The sequence below is a fragment of the Melospiza melodia genome, chromosome 1 (assembly GCF_035770615.1).
Source record: "Melospiza melodia melodia isolate bMelMel2 chromosome 1, bMelMel2.pri, whole genome shotgun sequence".
NCBI classification, from domain to species: domain Eukaryota; kingdom Metazoa; phylum Chordata; class Aves; order Passeriformes; family Passerellidae; genus Melospiza; species Melospiza melodia.
Window position 1 is genome coordinate 169,602,388 of NC_086194.1, and position 20,795 is coordinate 169,623,182.

The 20,795-nt window shown below is 42.1% G+C and overlaps 1 protein-coding gene across 2 annotated transcripts in view; it reads right to left on the reverse strand.

Moving 5' to 3' along the window:
- The window catches only part of PTK2 (protein tyrosine kinase 2), a 187,245-nt gene extending 166,897 nt beyond the window's left edge, over nucleotides 1-20,348 (reverse strand). Inside the window, exons 1-2 of one of the 2 annotated variants that reach the window (XM_063174736.1) lie at nucleotides 20,205-20,348; nucleotides 5,424-5,482 (exon numbers count right to left, since the gene is read on the reverse strand). The gene's annotated coding sequence lies outside the window, so the exon portion shown is untranslated. Of the gene's footprint in view, nucleotides 1-5,423; nucleotides 5,483-19,196; nucleotides 19,216-20,204 lie in introns of those variants that run through there. The other variant, XM_063174746.1, reaches the window with a different exon arrangement.
- Nucleotides 20,349-20,795: the final 447 nt, after the last annotated feature.

Here is a 20,795-nt window from a genome sequence, read left to right on the forward strand (position 1 = left end):
AGCAAGACAGCAATCCCAGAGAAAGCAGGGAGGGTTCAGTAAACCAAAAGTGAACAAGGACTGCTGGATCAGTAGGTCAGGGTTTGATGCTGATAAAACCAAGGCTGTGTGGGTTTGATCCCTGCATGGGACATTCCCTTGAGTTGGATTCAGTGATCCTTGTGAGTTTCTTCAAACTCAATACTTTGTGATTCTACTGAGATGAAGGGGAAAATAAATAAAAAAACAGTATTTTGTTGGTACTTGTGAACAGGGTGTGCCAAAAATGAGGGAGACAAGTAATGGTTTCACTTTGTACAGTGCTGATAAGGGCCAGGCTAAAACACCAGGCTTGAGATTCCCTGCCTCCCAGGCAGTGCTGATTAAAACACGTGGCAGGAAGTGCACTTGAGCCCACTTCCCTTCAGAGGAAATTCTCCATGAATGTCTGCAGGAAATAACCCAGATCCTTCCCTCAGCACAGCACACACCAACCTTGGCAGTCCCTGGGCTGGTCCTGCTGCCTATCAAGCTGGACCTTTTTTTTCCTTATATTTTATGACATGTCAGTGCATTTGTATCCTCTAATGTTGGTTCTCTTGTAAGGACACTCATTCCAACCTGCCCCACACTACAACTCCAGATGCTACACCAGTAACAAACACTGCCATAAAAGCCTGGAAACCTTCACTCAGTTTTTAAGGTAAAAATGGATTTTTCAAGCCCTTGAAAAGACTTGAATCCATCTGGTTTGAATCTTGGTTTTCTTATGTTTTCAGAAAATTCTCTTCAGATTTTCTTCAACACCAAGGCGTATTTGGACATGCAAGGTTGACAGGGAGCTGATTCACTAAGTATCTGAAACCTGGACATAATGGAAAGTTCAGAAATCTGCCACCTAGCAGTGAGGAGCACATTGTCACTGATTATTTTGTATAACAATGGTCTTGTTCAAAGAGTCAGAATAATCTGCTGCTTTTAAAAACTTTCCTAGGCCAGCATTAAACATTTTTGTGCATTTCCTACAGAAAACAACAGATCAGATTTTAACCCATTAACCAAGACAAAGATCAAAAGCCAATTTTGCACTACCACTGAGCAAGCTGAGTGTTCTCAAAGAAGCAGAGCTACAAACTCCACCTCAAATAAGAACCAGAATATCATTACTTAAAGCTGCCATTGAAACAGTCTGGAGCAGCAGCAGCACTGCCTGGCTATCCCTGGCATCATCAGAATGTGCTGCTCCAGCCCCATCCAAGCTGCAGCACAAAGCAGGACTATTTACAGAGTCAGACTGTTTTCTGCTTGATGCTTCCCTGTTCACATTTACAAGAGGGCTAACAACCAAAACAAATATTTTCTTTGGGATACAAAAGACCTTTGGCACCTCCAGAGGGGAAACTGAAGCTGTGCTTCATTCTATCTCACAACATACTCCAGGATAATCCAGACAGGCTGAAGTTTTATTGAACTTCACAGAGGGATGAGACAATGCAGGACAATACCCCAAAGACTGAAATTTATTCCCCAAGCCCACTTAGTCCCCTGGAAGAGAAAACAATTGCTCTAGGGACAGGAGGAGGAGGATCAGCTGTGCCAAGCAAAGGCCAGGGCAGAGCTCAGGAAGGCACCAGGCAGCACCCAGGGAGGTTTGTGCTCCTCACACCCCAGCTAAGGGCTGTGCAAGCCTGGAGGTGCCTGTCAGCACAGACACAGCACAGAGCCCTTGGCAGGGCCCAGCCTGGGAGAAGAGGATGTTCTGTACTCAACTCATACACGTGCAAGCCCAGCTTCCCTGCAAGAAGCTGAAGTTTATCCTAACCTTGGTGGCAAAGTAAATCTTTCTGCAATGACCCAGAAGTCCAGAATAACAAACCAGGCAGGAAGCCCAGCAAAATTCCACTTGCAGAAGCCAGGAGGAGCTATAAGCATGTAGGTCTTCCTGGCAAGGAGCAACATCCATTAATTATCTTCACACTTGAGAACAGAGTGCTTGTTCTTCACCCCTTCAAGTGCCAACTGAAATCTTTTGAAACAAATGTTATGTCAAAAGAAAAGCCCTGAATATATTAAAACAAAATTAAATGCATAACATCCAAAACACACAAGAACCCAGATCTCTGAGATTTCACTGGGGAAGTATTTCTAACTATAAGATATAAAAAGGGACACTAATTTTTTCCATCTGTATTCTGGATACAACAAGGTTTCTCATCCAATCCTAGTTTAATTCCACCTGGAATAAAACCATAAAGTTGGAAAGCACCTGAAGTCACTTGCAGTAGAGATACAAATCCAGAGAACATCTTTGGAAGCTGCTCCTTAGGTGGAAGGGCTCCAGCACCTCCTGTCAATGGCTGACCAGTGTTTGAAATCACACAATAAGTACAGGTAAAATTGCACATTTTTATCCACACAATGCCTGCACCAATATTGTGCTCAAACACTGGCCTGAGGAGTAAGTCAGAATTATAAAGCTAAACAGAACTGCTGCTCATAATCCCTATTTCATGATTTTTGTCCTCTGCACTCATTATCTGAGAATGATAATATTATTTTGGTGGGAAAAGACCTCTAAGACCATCGAGTCCAAGCATCAACCCAGCACTGCCAAGGCCACCATTAAACCATGTCACCAGTGTCACATCTCCATATCTTTTGAATATTCCCAGGGATGGGGACTCAAACAGTCCCCTGGGCAGCCTGTTCCAATGCTGAACCACCCTTTGGTGAAAGCATTTTTTCCTAATATCCAATCTAAATCTCCCCTGGAGCAACTGGAGGCTATTTCCTCTTGTCCTGTCCCTTGTTTCCTGGAAAAAGAGCCCAATCCCCACCTGTCCACAACCTCCTGTCAGGCAGTTGTAGAGAGCAGTAAGGTCTCCCCAAGGCCCCTTTCCTTCAGGCATTCAGGATGATGTTAGCAGAGTGATTTTGTCAAGTTTCCTGCTTTTCTTTCATGGCCTTGATACCTGCTGGGTTAAATACAGAACTGCCAAGTGATTTCAGTGCTGGTCAAATCAGAGAGAGATCTGCTCTGAGTGCAAGTTTTAAATGTTACAACAAAAACAGCCATGTCAGCCCAGAGCCAAAACTGAAACCTTTCATCCTAAATTCTGAGACTCCACCCAGTACAAATACCAATAAAACCATAGAATGGAGAGGTGAAGGCAGCACTACCACAGCACACTTGAAAACTCCATCCTGTAAGAGAAGGGCTTGAATGCTGTCCTGAACACACAAAGGGACTGGGAACAAACACTTTGTTCCACACAATCACAACCTCTGTGAGCACATGCTGAAAAGACTATCAATATGAATACAAAAAATAACAGTTTATAAAGCAGCTGGATAAGTAAGAGATGCAGCACATTTTTTGCCACTTCCACTGGAAATGTCTTTGCAGTATTTGCATATAGAATACCACTTTCAAAGAGCAAGCAGCACTAATCCCTTCCTCTTATCAAATCCTCAGCCAGAAATAAAAAAAAAAAAACAGACTTCAATATAAACCTGACAAGTCAGAAGTACTTGCAATCTACATTTAAGATTTTTCACTGTTTCCTCTTACTCTACATTATATTTCACAGCCTTGTTATTCACTGGGCTGGTTTTCTGTGAAGTCTTATCTAGGCAGGTACTGCAAGCTATTTACCTAACCAACTAATAAATACTTTGTTGTCATGGTTTTACCAGGATATGACTCACTGGAACCATGTATTCCAGGGAGCAATTGGCTTCAGTTCACAAAACATACAAGTGCACTTCTTTTCTTTGTGACATCACAACAGGCAGAGCTGTTCCTCTCAAAAGGTCAAACAAAATTAAAGGAAGCATTATAAACCCCCTGAACTCACAGATCTGATTTGCAGGCCTTTATATATGATAAAATGTTTTGCTCCCATCCCCCTGCCCTTGTTTTCTGGATTTCCCACACTATTAGTTTTCCATGTGCAGGAAATATTTTTCAAGTGTCTGAGTTTCCATCTGAATCATAAGTCAGAATTAACATGAGACACAAGGCTACAAATTTTGATTTTAACTGATAAAAATATCAGTACTGCTTCCAACTGAAATATTTTGGGTTTTTTCCAACTTAAGTGAAGGCTACTATTTTTTAAGCCATTCAAACTTTTTCTTTGGAGTAGTAAGAGTAGATGGAATTCCTTTGGAAAAACTAACTGCATAGTATAAACAAACATCATCCCATACCAGAAAAGGGAAGGGAAAAAAATTGTAGAAGAGAAGCAAATATTCATCATAAGCTTGAAAACTGAAATTTAAGAAAGGCTGATGAGATCCAGAAGTAAGCTACTGAAGAATAAAGATATCTGTCCCTGCAAATTTAGATGGTGAGGAGACATTAAGTGACCCTCTGCTGATTCCTGAAGATGAAAGCACATAAATATTGTGGATAAGATCACAGCCTGAAGCTCCATTAGGGACCTGCTCCATGTGAAATGCAAGCAGCAACATCTCCTTTGTTCTCAATTGTATCACAGTCCAGGCAAGAACATCAATGACTCTAGACCAGGTGATATCAAGTTTTAAATAAGGGTAACCACATCCACAACTTAGATTCAAAAGTGCTCCTGAAGTAGCAGGAGATGAATTTTGTTACCTGCCAAAGCCTAAGCAATAGAAAAAAAATAAATTTAATACAGGCTCTCAAACCACCAACCACAGGGAAGGCTGCAGAAAGGGGAGGAAACCAAACCACAAAGAAAAAATAAGGATCCAGCAAGTTATTCTGGCCACACTCAAATGGAAGAATATTCCAAACATCCATATATATGAGCTGCAGTAAAGGCAGAAGTCAGAAATACCAACTACACTGAGCAGTAAAACTGAAATTTTCAAATATAACCATTCACCCTGGGGATGGGGGTGTCACAAGGAATCAAAAACATGCAGATCAGAAATAAATTCTATAATACAAACAATTCTGTGGCTGCAATTCTCTACTCCTGCTTTCAGCTAAACTTCTTCAGATTAGGCCATGCACCCCTACAGCAAAGATTTTGTTTTATTAAGAGCCATTTCTTCTGTACTACAGAAATGCAGAAGATGAGAATAGAGAATTATTTGTAGTATTTTGCTCCAAAAGGCAGCACATGGCACTGGTCAGACGAATTTCAGCCAAGTGGCTTTGGTAGGTGAGAAAACACCTTGCAAACTCCTCCCATGTACAATAAATTAATTGGTGCACTGGTCCGCCCACCTCGGGCTGAATGGAAGGACCATGGACAGGCTGTGAGAGAAAAGCCAATTCCAGGAGGCTCAGGGAAAAAAACAAACCAAGAAATTCTGTTTTAACACCCACTGGTTAACAATCAGGATTTTCAATAATCACAAGGAAACAACAAAAACGAAATCTCATCCTGACCTGCTCTGCCCAGAACAAAACTCAGTGTGAAATTGAAATCATGAACTGTTGTACATACCCTAAGTAGACTTTCCAGCTCTCAGCAGCAGGCGCTCAGTACAGGATGAAACATGAAATCTGAAACAAATATTTAGAATTCATGAGGGTATTTTCTTAATTAATGTCAAAGTAGTCTAACATCCAAAAACCTTAAGAACAAATTAACTGATATTCATGTTATGGAGACAAGATAACCACCTGCAGTACACATCCTATTTTATAAGTGCAGATTATTTAGCTGGATGTTCTTTTCTTAGGAAAAGAACAAAAAAACCCACCCTAAAACAAAACACAGAAGTTTGCAGAAGCCAGAGACTTATATCTGAACTCAAAACAGATAAGTTGCCTGAAATCCTATTGTTCTCATGAAAGCAAACTAAAAATTTCCCAAGTTATATTGATTTGTTCCTTTGAAGAAGGAGAAGGGTTAAAACATCACAAAATGAACGTTTATTACTGATATAGACATTTAATAGCAAAAACAAGTGAGTGCTGAAAACTATGATGAGTGATTCAAAACATCAGCAGCATCCAGATCTAGAATTAGAAAGTGCTTCCCTGGAAAATGCAAAGTGTGTGGGAGGAAGCAGTGAAAAGCATTTATCTCCTCGGGGTGTGTGCAGCACAGGGCAGCCAAGCAGCTCTCAGCTGAGGTAACAAATACACAGATATTGCTCAATACACAGAGAGTTGGGGGTTTGTTTCCTAAAGAAAACAATTGAGCTATAAGAATTCCAGAGCCAAGTAATGCAGAGAGTTGAGTGTATTAATTACTTTGCCAGTTGTTTTTCTTCTCTCCCTTTCAAACAAATATATACTATAGGGACAAAGACAGTACCAGCAGAAAGTCCAAGCTTATGTATTATGCTCTTAAAACTGGATTTCTAAGAATAAAGTTTGTTTCCCAAACTTAATTCACCTTAGATACTTCATTTTCCACACACATAAAGGCCACCAAAAGATTTCCACAAAAAAATCTCATCAGATAAAGTAATATAAAAAATGCAAATAACCTCTGCACAGTTTCTCTTAAGGTTTCATCTAGGCTGTAATAAACTGATATGGGGGGGAGAAAAATAAAATACTTTAATTTTAACATGAAAACCAGAAAAAAGAGTCACAGAATTTACCTGAAACACACATCCACACCAGGCAGAAAAAAAACCAGCAAGAACTTGAGCTGCTTTTATGGTGTTTCCAAACCCTGATTTTATGGTTAACAGAACCTGCCAAGTCAGGCTGTCCCACCACCCCTGCCAGACTGAGTGGCAAACAACAGAATCGTGCCTGCTCTGAAGGGTTTTATGGAATTAGTCATGATTGGGGACAATTTGTAAAAACACTGATAATTAACACAATGGGAATGATCTCATGGCAAATTGCTCATTAGACTGTTTCTCAGACTGAGAAACCCATGCACGGATTGATTTAACTGAAGATGATTTCTGATAAAGCAAAAGCTAAATTTAATTTCCAAGGCCAGCAGTGATGACCTTTCCCTACTCTGGGAAGTTACATCAGTAGCACCCATAAAATACTTGTTAAAATAATTGTGTGTGTAATACCATGGGACTTACACACAGCACCAAAAAAGCACCAAATGCTAGAAAAATATTATTTTAATTGCTGAGGCATCAATAATGCAAACACTTGCAGACACGTTAAATTTTCCACACAAGTTCTCTCACTGATTTTCAACGGAAGCAGCCACGTGTGTAAAATTCAGTGTACAAATGCACGGCCCTGGGATGGATTTGATGTTGGGAGGCAACCCCAGAGGACACATAAAGGGCCTCTCATTTGCTCGTTAGTTCCTACAAGCAATGCACTCAGGACAACCCAAACATGGCATCATTTCTTCTCCCTTTGCCAGGCACACCTTGCCAGTATTTGTTTCCACAGGTTACTTGCTGATTTCCTTCATTCAGCAATGACTTAGGAAGCAAGTGGTGACAAGAACTCTCCTATGCTCCAAGCAGTTGGAACACTTCTTAAAAGACCAATTAGTCTCCTTCTAATGGGGATAAAATGCTGAAAGCTTCTAAAGTGGGCAAAAGAAGATTAAACAAAAAAATTGTTTGAGTTGAAGATCTGTGCTTTTATTTTGACTTTTTGTAAAAAAAAAAAAAAATCTATGGATCTTACAAAATGGTTTCTTTAAATAAAATAAACCCAAACAAGTATAGCTGCTCAGAGGAAAAAAATTAGAAGGGAGGGGGATTTTTCATAGCTTTTGAAATTTCTCTACTTTCTTCCACATGGGAAAGGTTTTCAGTTAAATTACAATACTTAAATATTAAATTTAACACTTTTTGGGGTGAAAAACTTTTAGACTTGTCCCATCCAGCTGCAAGTCACCCACTTGGTCCAGTTTTGCTTCCTTATTTTTCCTTATTCTGTTTTATCTTCCCCTGTAATACCTTACTCTGCTCCTAAAATCAGCACAGAATTCTACCTATTTCTAATTAAAAGATAATTTATTTGTAGATCTAAATGTCCACATAAAAGGCCTGACAGTTCAAGTTTTGTCCTCCAGGATCATTCTATTCTCTCTGATTTGAATCCTTCCCCAAGGATTGAGCCATTAGACAATTTCCAGTATCCAGGAGCAAAAATCCTAATTTATCTCCTAGGCACGGAGCTCCTTTTTCAGCTTCCTTATGTTTCCAGCTACCTTTAAAGTTCTTTGATTGTTCTCTTCAAGAAAATTTCTCCTCTTCACTCTTTTCACACACCAATACCTCTTCTTCCCAGATTCTCCAATCCATTTCAACACTGCAGTGACCTCAATGACTTCAAACTCCACAAAGCCAAAGAGGGACCACCAAAAACCAACATTATTTGTTTCACTTCCCTCTCCTAACCCTGTGTAGTGGCTCCACAAACCGATTCACAGCAACAAAGCAAATAAACAATTTTATGCACTGCAGCCTTACAGAACACTTAATCTGGTCTCTGCTGATGCTCCTTTGGCTCTGCAGTGTCAAAGGAAAACTCCTCAAGGATCCCAGGAGACAGGAAAGGCTTCAGGAGCTCTGGCAGGGCAGGGAAAGAACAGGAACAGCAACTGCTGGGCACAAGTAAAATCTCCTTTAGCAGAGATGAGACAATTCTAGCCAGGTTATCTGCAATGTTATTCCTCCTGTATTCTCCTGTATCTTGCACAAACAACTGAACCAAGTGAACTTTGGCTCAGTCACTGAGCAACCACAAACAAATTTCCATCAGTGAACTGCACACTGTTCATAGGGAATTATTCTCCAGCCACTTGTTTTAAGGAGGCAGAAAGGATCTAAGATTTAATTTTTTAACAAGATAGGAAGTGAAGCATTCCATAGGTCTTTTGAAAAAATGTAGTCTGTATAACATATATATTTAGGAGACAAAAAAGGGGGATGAAGATGCATGAGGGGGAATTCAGATTGGACATGAGGAAAGGTTCTTCACAGGAAAGGGGCTCAGTCACTGGAACTCCCCATGGAAGCAGTCATGGCACCAAGCCTTGGTCCTTTGGTCCTTCTGGGTCCCTTCCAACTTGTACATCCATGCAAACCTAGATTATCTCACCCCTGCCCCACACCTCAAGCACTGAACTGGCAGCAGCAGCACCAAAAACACCCCCATGCAAAAGGATAATTACAACACAGCCCTGGGTATAATCTATTAACAAATGACTCAGGAGAAGCCCAGAACAGTCAGGGCAGTTACTGAATCCTAGACAGACTCTAAAGCACCTCACAGACAAGGCTGTGAGGATTTAACAGCTTTGTTTCAGAGTAATTAGCATAAAAGCACTAATGTCATCTCACCATTGCATAGTGGTTTGTTCACCAGAAGAATCTAGTCCATAAAGCAGAATCTGGACACCAAACATAGAGCCTAAGCACATCACCCCAAAACTCACCCCCCTATGGCACTGTCAGCTGCACCACCAGGACTCCTGCAGAAATTTTTAACCAGGTTGTTATAACTTAATTGGGAAAAGAAGTACAAATATCAGTAAGATCTCAATTCCATATCATACTAAAAACATACACAAAAAACAATTGAGTCCATACTTACTATCACCTCCTATTCACATGAGCCAGCAGATAAAACCAGCTAAAAAGACACAGCTTTAACAACACAGAACACAAGTTCAACACAACACTTCAAACTGCTGTAACACAGACTCAGTCCAAAAAACTATCATATTTCAAGCAACAGCTGTGCATTAAGTACTCACATTATATGCACATGGGCACCACCACTCTCCCCTCCCCACTTCATTTTGACTGTGCTCCAAACCCTTTCTCAAACTCACCACTTTCATCTTGCCTTTGCGAAACTAATCTCAACCCAGCAACCCACAAGGTCTTGCCTTGTTTTTTTACTTCTATCAAGTTCAAGAGTAAGGTATTCACAGAAATGTGCTTTATGTACATTTATTTTCACAACTTGTGCAGTCCTCACCCTTTTTGTACTTTCACTCTATGATCTCTTCCTCAGTTTAATATGACCAATGTTCCCACACCCACTGGAGAATACTGGTGCTCAGTATCTATTTCCACAGAGGTACCAATGGTTCTTGAAAGAGAGAACTACAGTACAATCCCCATTTACCACCAAAAAGCCACACAGATAAATACATTTCAGAACTCCAAAATCTGTTTCCTAGGAAGGGAAGCTCTGCTCAATACTCTCTTCAGATTGTGAAAACAGTTTAAAGGTTTTGTTTGCCTTTAAGAGAAGAAAAAGCTGATTCAGTTGTAAAATGAAGCCAATGTTACACACTCCTGACTTGAAGAATTCCCTCTCCTCCTCTGATGAAAGGAGAGCAAGGCCCAACAGCGGCTGCTGGAACTGTGAGGGGAGCACAGAGAAATCCCCCTTCACTGAGCTGGATCAGCAGGGGCTGGGAGCCTGGGACACAACTCAGCTCTGGCTTCATTCACATCTGAGGATTAATTGTGTGCTGCACACCAGCTTCCTCTAAAGGGGCCTAATCTTCCCAAAAATCACTTGGTTATTTAATAAATTCATGTAGGTAGCAAATTCCCAGAGTACCAAAGCTCCATTTCTTACACAACTGAAATACTGTCAGGAACTCCAGGCAGGAAATGGAACAGAAGTGAATTCAGGGTTACATCCCACTCCTCCTTTGGACTCCACTCTTTGACTAAGTTTTACAAAGGTTCTGACTGATATTTTTTTCCTATCCATAACCAAGAAACAGAGGGACTAAGCTCAATCTAATATTCACAAAATGTCTGAGAAAAGACCAAGTCAGACTATGTGGTTTTTTTCCCCAAAAAAACACATCCCATTTACTTTTTTCCACTATTTCTCTTATAAATTATAAATAATAATATTTGTTATATATAATATTATATTATTGTAATATAATATATATTACATATAATAATATTATATATAATAATTATATAAAATGTATATAAATAAATTATACATTTCAATCCTCAAATTGTATCATCAAAATATGTGGGCAAAATAAAAATAATATTTTTTACCTATGGAAATGGATTGATTTTTCCTGATAACCATTAATTAATAAGTATAAAACAATGTCTGTACATATCCACTAGGGATAGAGTAACTGCAATCCTCCTCCTTGGTGGAGATTCCCCTCAGCCACCATTTGAAATCCCACAACTTACAAAGACAATCCTAAACAAGAAAACCAGTTTTTAGAACAGAATAAACAGGTTTTAATGCAGATGACAAGAAAAAGGCTTCCCTTTACTTCCACACCAATTGAGGGCTTCTTAAGAGACAGTTATTTCCCCAGACCACAGCAGTTTACACAAATTCCCACACATTGCACAGATCCACACTCTCAGCTTCACCTTTTAGCCTAAAGGCACCACAAAAACTCAGATGCAGCACTGAAATGTTAATTTCAACACCTTCTGCCTCTAATTTTTAACCTAGAATTAAAAAGCTACCAGATCCGTGCATTTTCTCTGTCCTAAGGATCATCTCAAATGCAGGCTGCTCTGTGAATCCCAAATTTCAGCAGCAGCTGCACCAGGTACAGCCAGCCAGGATTACATCTTGTCTTCACACATATTTTCACTAAAGATTACTTAATTTTGCTTCCCAATCTCAGTAGCAACTTGTTCTTCCCATGTCAAAATGCAGAGAAATATCCTGACTTGCTTTAAAACAGATTCATTTAAGTTATGATTAAGACAAAGCCTAGTGGTAAAACATCAAATACAAACTATCATGGTGAAGAGTGAAAGACTGACAGAAAAACAAAGAAATTCCTATTATTCTGAAAACAAAGCTCATCTTATTAGTAAATAATAATATATTGTAACTAATTGAAGGGCAATAATGAAAGAAATAAGAAAAGTCATCCTAAGACCACTTAACCAACTTGTTTGTAGAGTTTAGAAGTCTTACATGTTTTCCTCCTAGAAATTAGATAAACCAGCAGCTAAACTAATTGTTGTAACATCAGTAACCAGTTGATAATGCTGTTTTCCAAGCCCTGTGTAGGTAACACCTGCAGAAGAACATGACAGTTCCATTTGCAGAAAGTTCTTCTCCCCATGACCGTTCCAGCCTTCCACAAAGGAAACACAACCTGCTTGGCCTGGGACAGACTCACATCAGAGCTGCAGTCTCAGACAACTGCAGAGATCACAGAGAGCACAGGAGCTCACAGGGGATTCTCAGCTCCCTTTTGATTATCACCATGATTCTGCAAATAACAACCCCACATTCTTTACCTGCTCTCACCACCAAAACCAGTGCTGGGCAGGATTCAAGAGGTCACCTGGTCAGGCTGCCACTCCTCAGGCAGGAATGAAGAACATCTTCTTTCTGACAGATGCCTAATTTGCTCTTGGAGACTGTCAGGGATGAGTCTCTCCCTTAATCAATTCCACTGGTTTGTTATTCTTGGAATTAAAAGTCTTGCTCCCCAAGCAGCAACCCAAGTCTTTGGTCCCATTATTGAAATCAACTAATTCTCACTTTAGTCCCTGTAATCCTTTATCATCTTTATCCCTGTAGCAGCATAATGCATGGGAATAACTTCTTATCTCTTGTTAAGTCTTAGCATCTTAATTTGTTCAGTTCTTGGATGTCATATTCTCAGGCATCTGCTACTAAAAGCATCCAAAAAAGGAAAACCCCTTCTTGAAGTCCAGTGCCCAAAACTGAACAGAATTCTAATTAAATCCTACCAGTGCTGAATCCAGCAGAAAAATCATTATTTACCCACCTGCTACACCAGAGCAGAACATTTCTTTACCTGCACAGCAGAGGTTAATCACAAACTGAGCACCCATCAATCAATAACCTGCACATCCCAGCTCACTCAGCGCTTGCAGGAGTTTAAAAGCATATTTTGAGCAGAACATTTGAACAACAAAATTCAAAATGCACTAAACATGGAGTAGTAACAGAGGCTGTAGAGCTGAACAAGTGCAGAAAACAGCCAGCTTTGTGATTTATACAAACTGAAGTGGAAATGACAAGATAATTAATAAACTAACTGAAATCTAGAAGCCTCTAGGATATAGTGCTTAAGCCTGAAATAGAAAATGAGAGCTGATAAAAATTCAGAATTACTTCTTTAGCCATTAATTAACAGTGTTCCCATAATGGAGCTGTTAACACCAGAGCAAGAACTGAAACTGTAATTTGTAACATTTGCAAAGAGCTTCACTGAGAGCAAGAGACCAACACATGTCAGCAGTCTGGGAAGGTTTCCTGGGTGAAAGCTGCCAATGGAAAACAAGTTTAAAATTAAACAATATTAAATAGTTTTTGATACAATTAAAAATGGAACTCGAGAGATTTTAAAACTTTCCAACTTGTGGCTCATTAATTGGGAGGTACAATTCTATATACTTATCAACTATCAGCCCTTTTTCTGTCATATTTGTAAAATGAAATGTATTTTATTTATCAAACTTCTGAAACAGGCATGATGAGGGGTAAGGAGCACAGACAAACATGAATTAACTGCTGTGGCCATGTCCAGGTTCACTCCAAGCTGTAAGATGGCACCTGAAATTCGCAGCTTGGATCCAACACCACGGTTTGTGCTCCTCCTGTGATGGGCACTCCACAGGAAGCACCTCAGAACTGAGCTGGTTTTGTGCCAGTTTTGTCCTTATATTAAAGGCAAACAAACAACAACACAGCAGCTGAATTCATCTGCCATTGCAAGGAAAAGAAGAAGCCACAAGAGGAGAAATAAAATGAGTCCCAATTTCTGACACTGTGGCTGTGTCAGTGGTTCCCAGCTGCCTGGATGACAAAACCAACATCAGCAGGCATGAGGGGTCCTGGACAGTGGCAAAAACACAACAACACCTCCAAGTTCTGGAAATTGGGAGGGGAAAGGGTAAAGAAAGAGGGGTAAGGACTTGTACCAAACTAAATTTGAAGTTCACCTCTTTACAAAAAGTTACTTCCAACAACTGAATGACAAAGGTACCTATCACACATCCCCTTTGTGCCTACACTGGGACATCCATTATGAATTAACTCTGCCTGTACAGAGCTTCCACTGCAGAGCATCAGTAAAGCAGCAGAGGGGAGGGAGGAGGAGGCTGCTAAAACCTGAGGTACACCCAGGCATAGAGGAGCCACAAGAGCTTTCAGCCACCAGCAAAAGGAATTTCTGCTTGAAAAGCGTATTAGAAACAGCAGGGGGAAAAACTGGTAAACAACTTGGTTGGTTAACCAAAAATAAAAAGGAACTGTACGCTTTTAAACACTAACTTTATTTTTCTTCTTTCTGTATTAACCTTTACTTGAAAAAAGCAGGCAATAAAAATGCCAGCATACTAACCCAGAACACAGACTATTTGCCCCTGTGAAGACAGAAAGGCTGGAACTGCCCAGTTTAAAAAAAAAGAAATCAAGAGCAGACACCCATGTGCAAGTAAGAAAATGGTGGCAGATTTTATGTTTTCCTACTACCTTTCATAGAAAAAGAATTTAAAAGATTGCCTGAAATCAGTAAGAGGAAATTCTCTTTTGAAGATCACACAATTTCTGAATCTCAAAGCTGCAGAGTATTACTGAGAACAAACTTGCCTCAGCATTCATGCTGAACATAAAACCTACAACAGCCAGGATGAAACAGGTATTGATTGATGTAAATCTCCAGCACTGGGTGTAACTCAGACATTGGGATTTCTAAGTCTCTCACCAGTACCTTCAATAGAGTAATCCTGGATGCACTGCAAGGAAATTACCTGTTAAATGCTGATGGAGCAGAGACCTCACTGGCTGCTGCACATCCCATGGATTAGATCACTGACAATTCCAGGCACTGCTTAAGCCCGGGCAAAGAAGTGGATACCTGGTTAAAAAGGTGCATTGACAGCTGCAAAATACATCATTTAACTCATTCTGAGCCTCTGCTAAACTAAACTTCTGGTTTTGCCCTGAAACCTAATTATTGCAGCAAGAAAACAGGAAACAAGATTTAAAAAATCATCTGCTGTTTCAAATCCTTCCTATAAACTTCAATGGGACTACAGGAAAAATGATCTCTGCCTTCCAAAGACACTTCAGAGGCTCAGACAGTTTGCTCCCTCTCTCCTCCTCCAAACCAAAATAAAACAAAAGCAGGAATTGTGAATTTCTCTGTGTGGGTAAACAATGCAAGGCCTGAGCATGGCAGCAGGAAGCAGGAGCAGCTCGGAGTCAGCAGAGCCCTCTGACCCTTTCTCCCTGTCCAAGCACTGGAACTGCTTCAGCTCAGTCACTTCTGTCTCTGCAAAGCCAACAAGTGCCTCATTTAAGGACTCCTGACACACACACAGGCTGAATATTCCAAATTTATTGTTCAATGTAGCTGGATCAACAGCAGAGGCTGCAGGACACTGATGCAGAGGGTTTGCTTATACATTTCTGGGCAAAAGGAGGGAAATTATTCTGGGTTCTGGAAATGAGTTAAATTGCAGTTCCATGAGCAGGGAAAGAGCCAACATGAGAGGGATTAACTCTAAACTGACCTATCCTACACTGTCACCCAGATGGAACTCAGCAGGAAAATGAAACACAGTTGAGTGCTTGTCAGGTTGCCTTCCCAGAAGAAAAGCAAAAGGTAATGTAATGCTTCCATGCAACAGGGAGCAAACAAAAACTACCTAAAACTCCTTTCATGTGCCCCTTCTGCACTGAATGTGACAAAAAGGGGCAGAGGAGCAATGCAGAAAACAGAGGGCAGAAAAAAAGTCTTGAAGTTATGGGCAAAAAAGGAAATCCAGTCCAGGAGAGTTTTGCCAGTTCAGCCAAGGACTGCTGCAGAGCTGAGGAACATTTAAATACACCCAGAATTCAGAGTAATGCAAGAGAATCAGAGCTTCTCTAACAAAGCCTGCTGCCTTCAGCATTGTTAATTGCCTCTTCCATTCAGATTTTTACTTGACAGAAGTTGCATTCAAATCCTGCACACCAGATTTCAGAAACTGTCTTCCATTTTCTTCCTCATCCATGAACCACGGACAGCACCACTGAGCTGCATCTCCACGTTTCCAGCACTGTCAGAGCCAGAGAAAATCAGTTTCTGTGGCTCTCCTGCCACCTCAGAAACTTTTCCTTCCACACACGGGTCCCTGAGTCAACTCCCTCCACCACCACATCCCTCTGATGTGCTGAAAGGCGTTTCAACTGCTGAAATTTGCATGGAGATGCTTGGAAAGCTACCACACACCTGGGCAATCACAGCTGGCTCTCTTGAGTCTGCTTTAATACAAATCCAGAAAAACAGATCAAGCCACACAGAGTTTTCTGTGCTTTTGGTTGTTTGATTATATTTTTGTGGGTTTTTTTTTTTTTTTTTTTTAATAAAAGCTTTACCACTCACAAGTCTGCCCAAATACAAGATTTTTATTCCAGCATCAGGAGCACAATGCTGGACAAGCAAGAAACTCCTACATGAGGAAGCTTACACAGTGGAAAAAACACAATTTATACAGGAATGGGACAGGGAACCTAAAAAATTAAGCCTACAACCCCAACCACACAGGTTTCTTAACTGTTCAGCCCCTAAACAACCACTATTTTTTGATAGTTTTTCTTAGCCATCAACCTCTACCTGAATATGGAGAGCAGGAATGAAAGTTTTCAGAAAGATTTACTCAACCATCTCCATAGAAGTCTTCCCTCTCTTACACCCCAAAATCCCCTATTTAAACCCAGGCATCTCTCTGGATACCACATTTTCCACTGAATTTCCCATTCTTGCAGCTTCCTGTCTTTGTGACAGACACAATAAAGCACATTCATTGAACACTGGTAGAACACACAACTTTCAAGGCTTTTAAGTGGCATTATATACAAACCAAGAGACTCTCTTGAAATTGCTAACAATTTATGAACTCTGCTCTTGCATTCATCTGCATCAAGGTTCTAGATTTGTGTGGTTTTTTAGAATAAAAAAGACAGCCTTTAGCACATTTGTATCCTGCAGAAGTTACCATTCAGGGAGACAAGGCTCACTGTAGTTCAGGTGCTAAATAAATGTATTCGGAATTGATTTTTAGAATGTTTTTCCATCATTTGTGCTCTTATCCCAGACAGGAACTCAAAGTGATGCAGGAAGGATTTCCTTGGTGCAGTTTTTAAAATTCTGACCTGCAATTAAAACCTTTTGAAGAGATTAAATCAATATGTCCCTGTTGTCTGTGGTATTGAAACTTTAGAATTACACTAAAATGAGATGAGAGGAAACACACATTTAGTCTGGAAACCACATCTGATGGAGCTAAATATCAACCACACCAGGAAACAGATCTGGAATATAAATTCCAGTATGAATTCCTTTTTAAGCACCTTCAGCCCAGTTACTGACATTTATCCAGAATGTGAAAACACACTTTAGGCAGTAAAGGTACAAAGGTCCAATTTAAGACAAATAAAACCACGTGAGACTGCTCAAATCTTGTGTGCTTTTGTAGAGATTTAACAGCAAAATTATAACCTATTTATTCTTCAAATTATAACCAATATTCTTCAAAACTACAGTTTGAGAAGACAAAGTTCTTTTTCATAGGGAAAAAGCATTTTTACATAAATCCTAAAAGATGTAAAATGAACAGGAAAAGCCTGTATTGTTATTATTAATATTCTATCAAAATAAAGACCATACTACTACACACAGCAGTGGCTACCAGGGGGGGAAAATCATTTTGTTATACAAATGGCAAGAAATAAATTATTAATTCTTTAGTTTCCCTCCTAGTGGAGAAAAAACCAACCCACCACATTCATGGATGCACTAAAAAAAAAAAACAGAACACAATCTCCTAAACCATCAAAGCCACCACTTGTACTACTTAATCTCTAGAAAACACTCCTGGCTTTTCTCTCCTCCTGTCATCCTCCCCAAAATATCTATTAGCTTGGTGGAGTTCATCATACTGAGAGTTCCCATTCAATTATTACTCAGATGGCAAACCATTATATTACAAAAAAAAAAAAAAAAAGAAAAAAAGAAAAAAGAAAAAAGAAAGCCCTTTCCACAACAGGTAACACACTCTGAAGCAAAGTCACATCACTAGATATCTTGAAACAATTTTTAAAGCTATTTCAGCAAATTACACATTCAAGACATGAGTGTTATTCTAAGAATATTCCTTTCTGAATGAAGTACTCCAATAAGGCACCAGCTGATTGCTGTGTCCCTGCACATGTTTAGTACCTTTAAAACCCAAGGCTGAGGCCAAGAACAGCACAGAGCTTTTGACAGATAAGCACAATGTCATTTTCCTTTCATGTATACATTTTAACCTTCCTGCAAAACAAAAGGTCAACCAACACAAACATCAATCCCAGCCACGTTCCACGGAAACTGCATTTAAGACATAACAGCACAAAAGACAAATTAATTTCAGAACTGTTTTTCTCTTGTTGAGTTGCCTGTAGAGTTTTACAGTCCTGTGAGAGACAATTTGTCCAGCAATCAGTGTCTCTTCCCTTTTTACCCTGTTAACACGATCCCAGATTTTAGGTCCATTAAATTTCCTGCATGGATCTCAAAGATGCACACACAAATTCTGTACAGAATCTCAGCCACAAACCCTGCTTTAAGAAATCCAAGGGCTGTGTTCCCCATCCATAAATCACACCAGACTGGCAAAGGTGTTCCCACAAAGGGGGCAGGGTAACAGCCTGATCTCAGGGGTAACAAAAAAGGGACAGGTGGAGAAAGGAAGTGGTGGAATTTTGGATGTGGACAACATCAGTGAGACAACAAACTGTTCCAAATAACTGTGTAACATTTAATATTTTCTGGCCCAAATCCAGCTGCACTCCTGACCTTACCCAGGTTTAACAGAACCACAGACGCTAAAGGCAGATTAGCTTCGAGGAATGTGGGACTTTTCCAATTAATCCAGGAGGGGGAAAAAGTATATCAAACAACCTAAAGCCAAAGGAGTGTGAATTTTAAAGGGACACTGCAATACCACTTCACTCTTACACTAACATTTGCATTAAATATTTCACTATGAATTCCCAAATGCTTCTCTTTACAAGTGAACTTTTTGTTTAATGCCTTTATAAAGCACTGGTCCTATCCCAGTGAAACTGCCAAAAACTGGGCTCCAGGCTGCCATTGCTCCAGTGCCAGGGCCTGCAGGATACACTGGAATAGGACTAACACAGAAACAGCACAGCCAACGCTGTTTCAGACAGAAAACAACAAAAAAAAGAACGGGAAAGCAAAGAGTAAAGTCTACCCCCGTCCCAAAAAAAGCATCCTCAGAGCACAGGAGGTCTGGGAAGAGAATAGATGTGAGAACTGGACACGTACAGCATATGCTTCACAATTAGTCGCGGGGATTTGAGGAAAACGATTCTCTGTTACAGCTGCAATTCTCACTGTACTCCAAAATCAGGTTTACAACCGGAAAAAAAAAAAGAAAAAAATATCACATTTCTCCAAGGAGTGCAAAGGCGGCTCAGTGTGATCCAAGTTCTGCGGCACCCCCGGGCCGACAGGAGCCGCGCTGAGGGGACGCCGCTCGCTGCCCGTCCCCGCCGGGGCTGTCCCCGCGTCAGGGGAGCGCAGCTCTGCCCCGGATCTCTCCGGATCACACGATCCCAGCGAGCGCAGAACCAGAATAAACCAAAAATAAACCCCCAAAGCCCACACACCTCAAAAAAAAAACCCCAAATCCTAAAGAGAAGAAAGCTCAACCACTTCCCCTGCGCTACCGCTCCGGCTCCAAGAGGCAGCCACGGGTTTGGTTTACGCGCTCGCCTGAGGAGGGGAAGGGGCAAAGGCAGGCGGCCCGGCTCCGGCGGCGAGGGGACACCTCCTCCTCCTCCTCCCTTCCCTTTCCCTTTGTTTACTTTACGGACCGTCCCGCTCCACCTCGCCGCCTCCCGACACATCCGGTGGGACCGGCCGGGGCTGCGGGGCGGGCAGCGCGCAGGGGGCGGCCGGATCCCCCGGGGTGGAGGACGGGGCAGGCGGGGCACCAGATGACCTCTCCCCGCAGCCTCCTCCTCGGCCATCCCCTTCCCATCCTGCCTTCCCGCGGAGGGAAGCGGCTCTGCCCGGAGAGACCCCCAGCCCACCGTGCGGTGCCTCCTGCTCCCCGGTGGCCGCGGCAGCCCCTCCCCGGGCACACAAGAACGGGCGGCACCGGGGACAATCTTCCCTTCCCTGCGGAGCCGCCGCCGCTCCCCGAGCCGGGGGCTGGGGCGGGGGACACGGAAGGAGACGCCGCTGACCCCCTACACCCCCTCCCCGTGATGTAAATCGGGGCCGCTTCGCCCGCCCCCTCCCCGGGCAGCGCTGGCCGCCGGCACTCACCGCGCTGCGGGCACGGCCGCCTCCGGCGCCGCGGCGAGGAGAAGCCGCCTTGGAGGAGGAGGTAGGAGGACGAAGAGGAGGAGAAGGCTCCGGAGGGTCTGCGCGGGCAGTGCCGCCTCCCTTCTCCTCCCCTCCCTCCCTCCCTCCGTCCCTCTCTCCCCGCCCTCCCGGCGCGCTGCACGATGGGATGCGGCGCTGCCCCCCCCAACATGGCTGGGGGGGGGTCACGGTGCCGCCCCTCAGGGAGCGAGGCGGGGGAGGTGGGGAAGGCGCGTCCCGTCCCCACGCCCGCCTCAAGGGCTCTCCCTTCCCCGCCTCACTCCCTGCTTCTCTCCTTCACCGAGGCAGCGCGGATCCTGACGGGATCTGGCGAATTTGCTGGGGAAGAGGCGAAGTTTAACCCCTTGTCCTGGCTCAGTGGCACCGGCTGGCACAACTGTTCTCCCGTTCTAACACTGCGATATTCCGGTTGTGGAACCTCCCTGGAGCTGCCCTGTGCCCTCCCTGGAGCTGTCCCTGTCCCTGTGCTCTGGGGTGACCCTGCTTGGGCACCACGCCAAGGTTGTGGGTTCGGTCCCCGTGTGGGCCAAA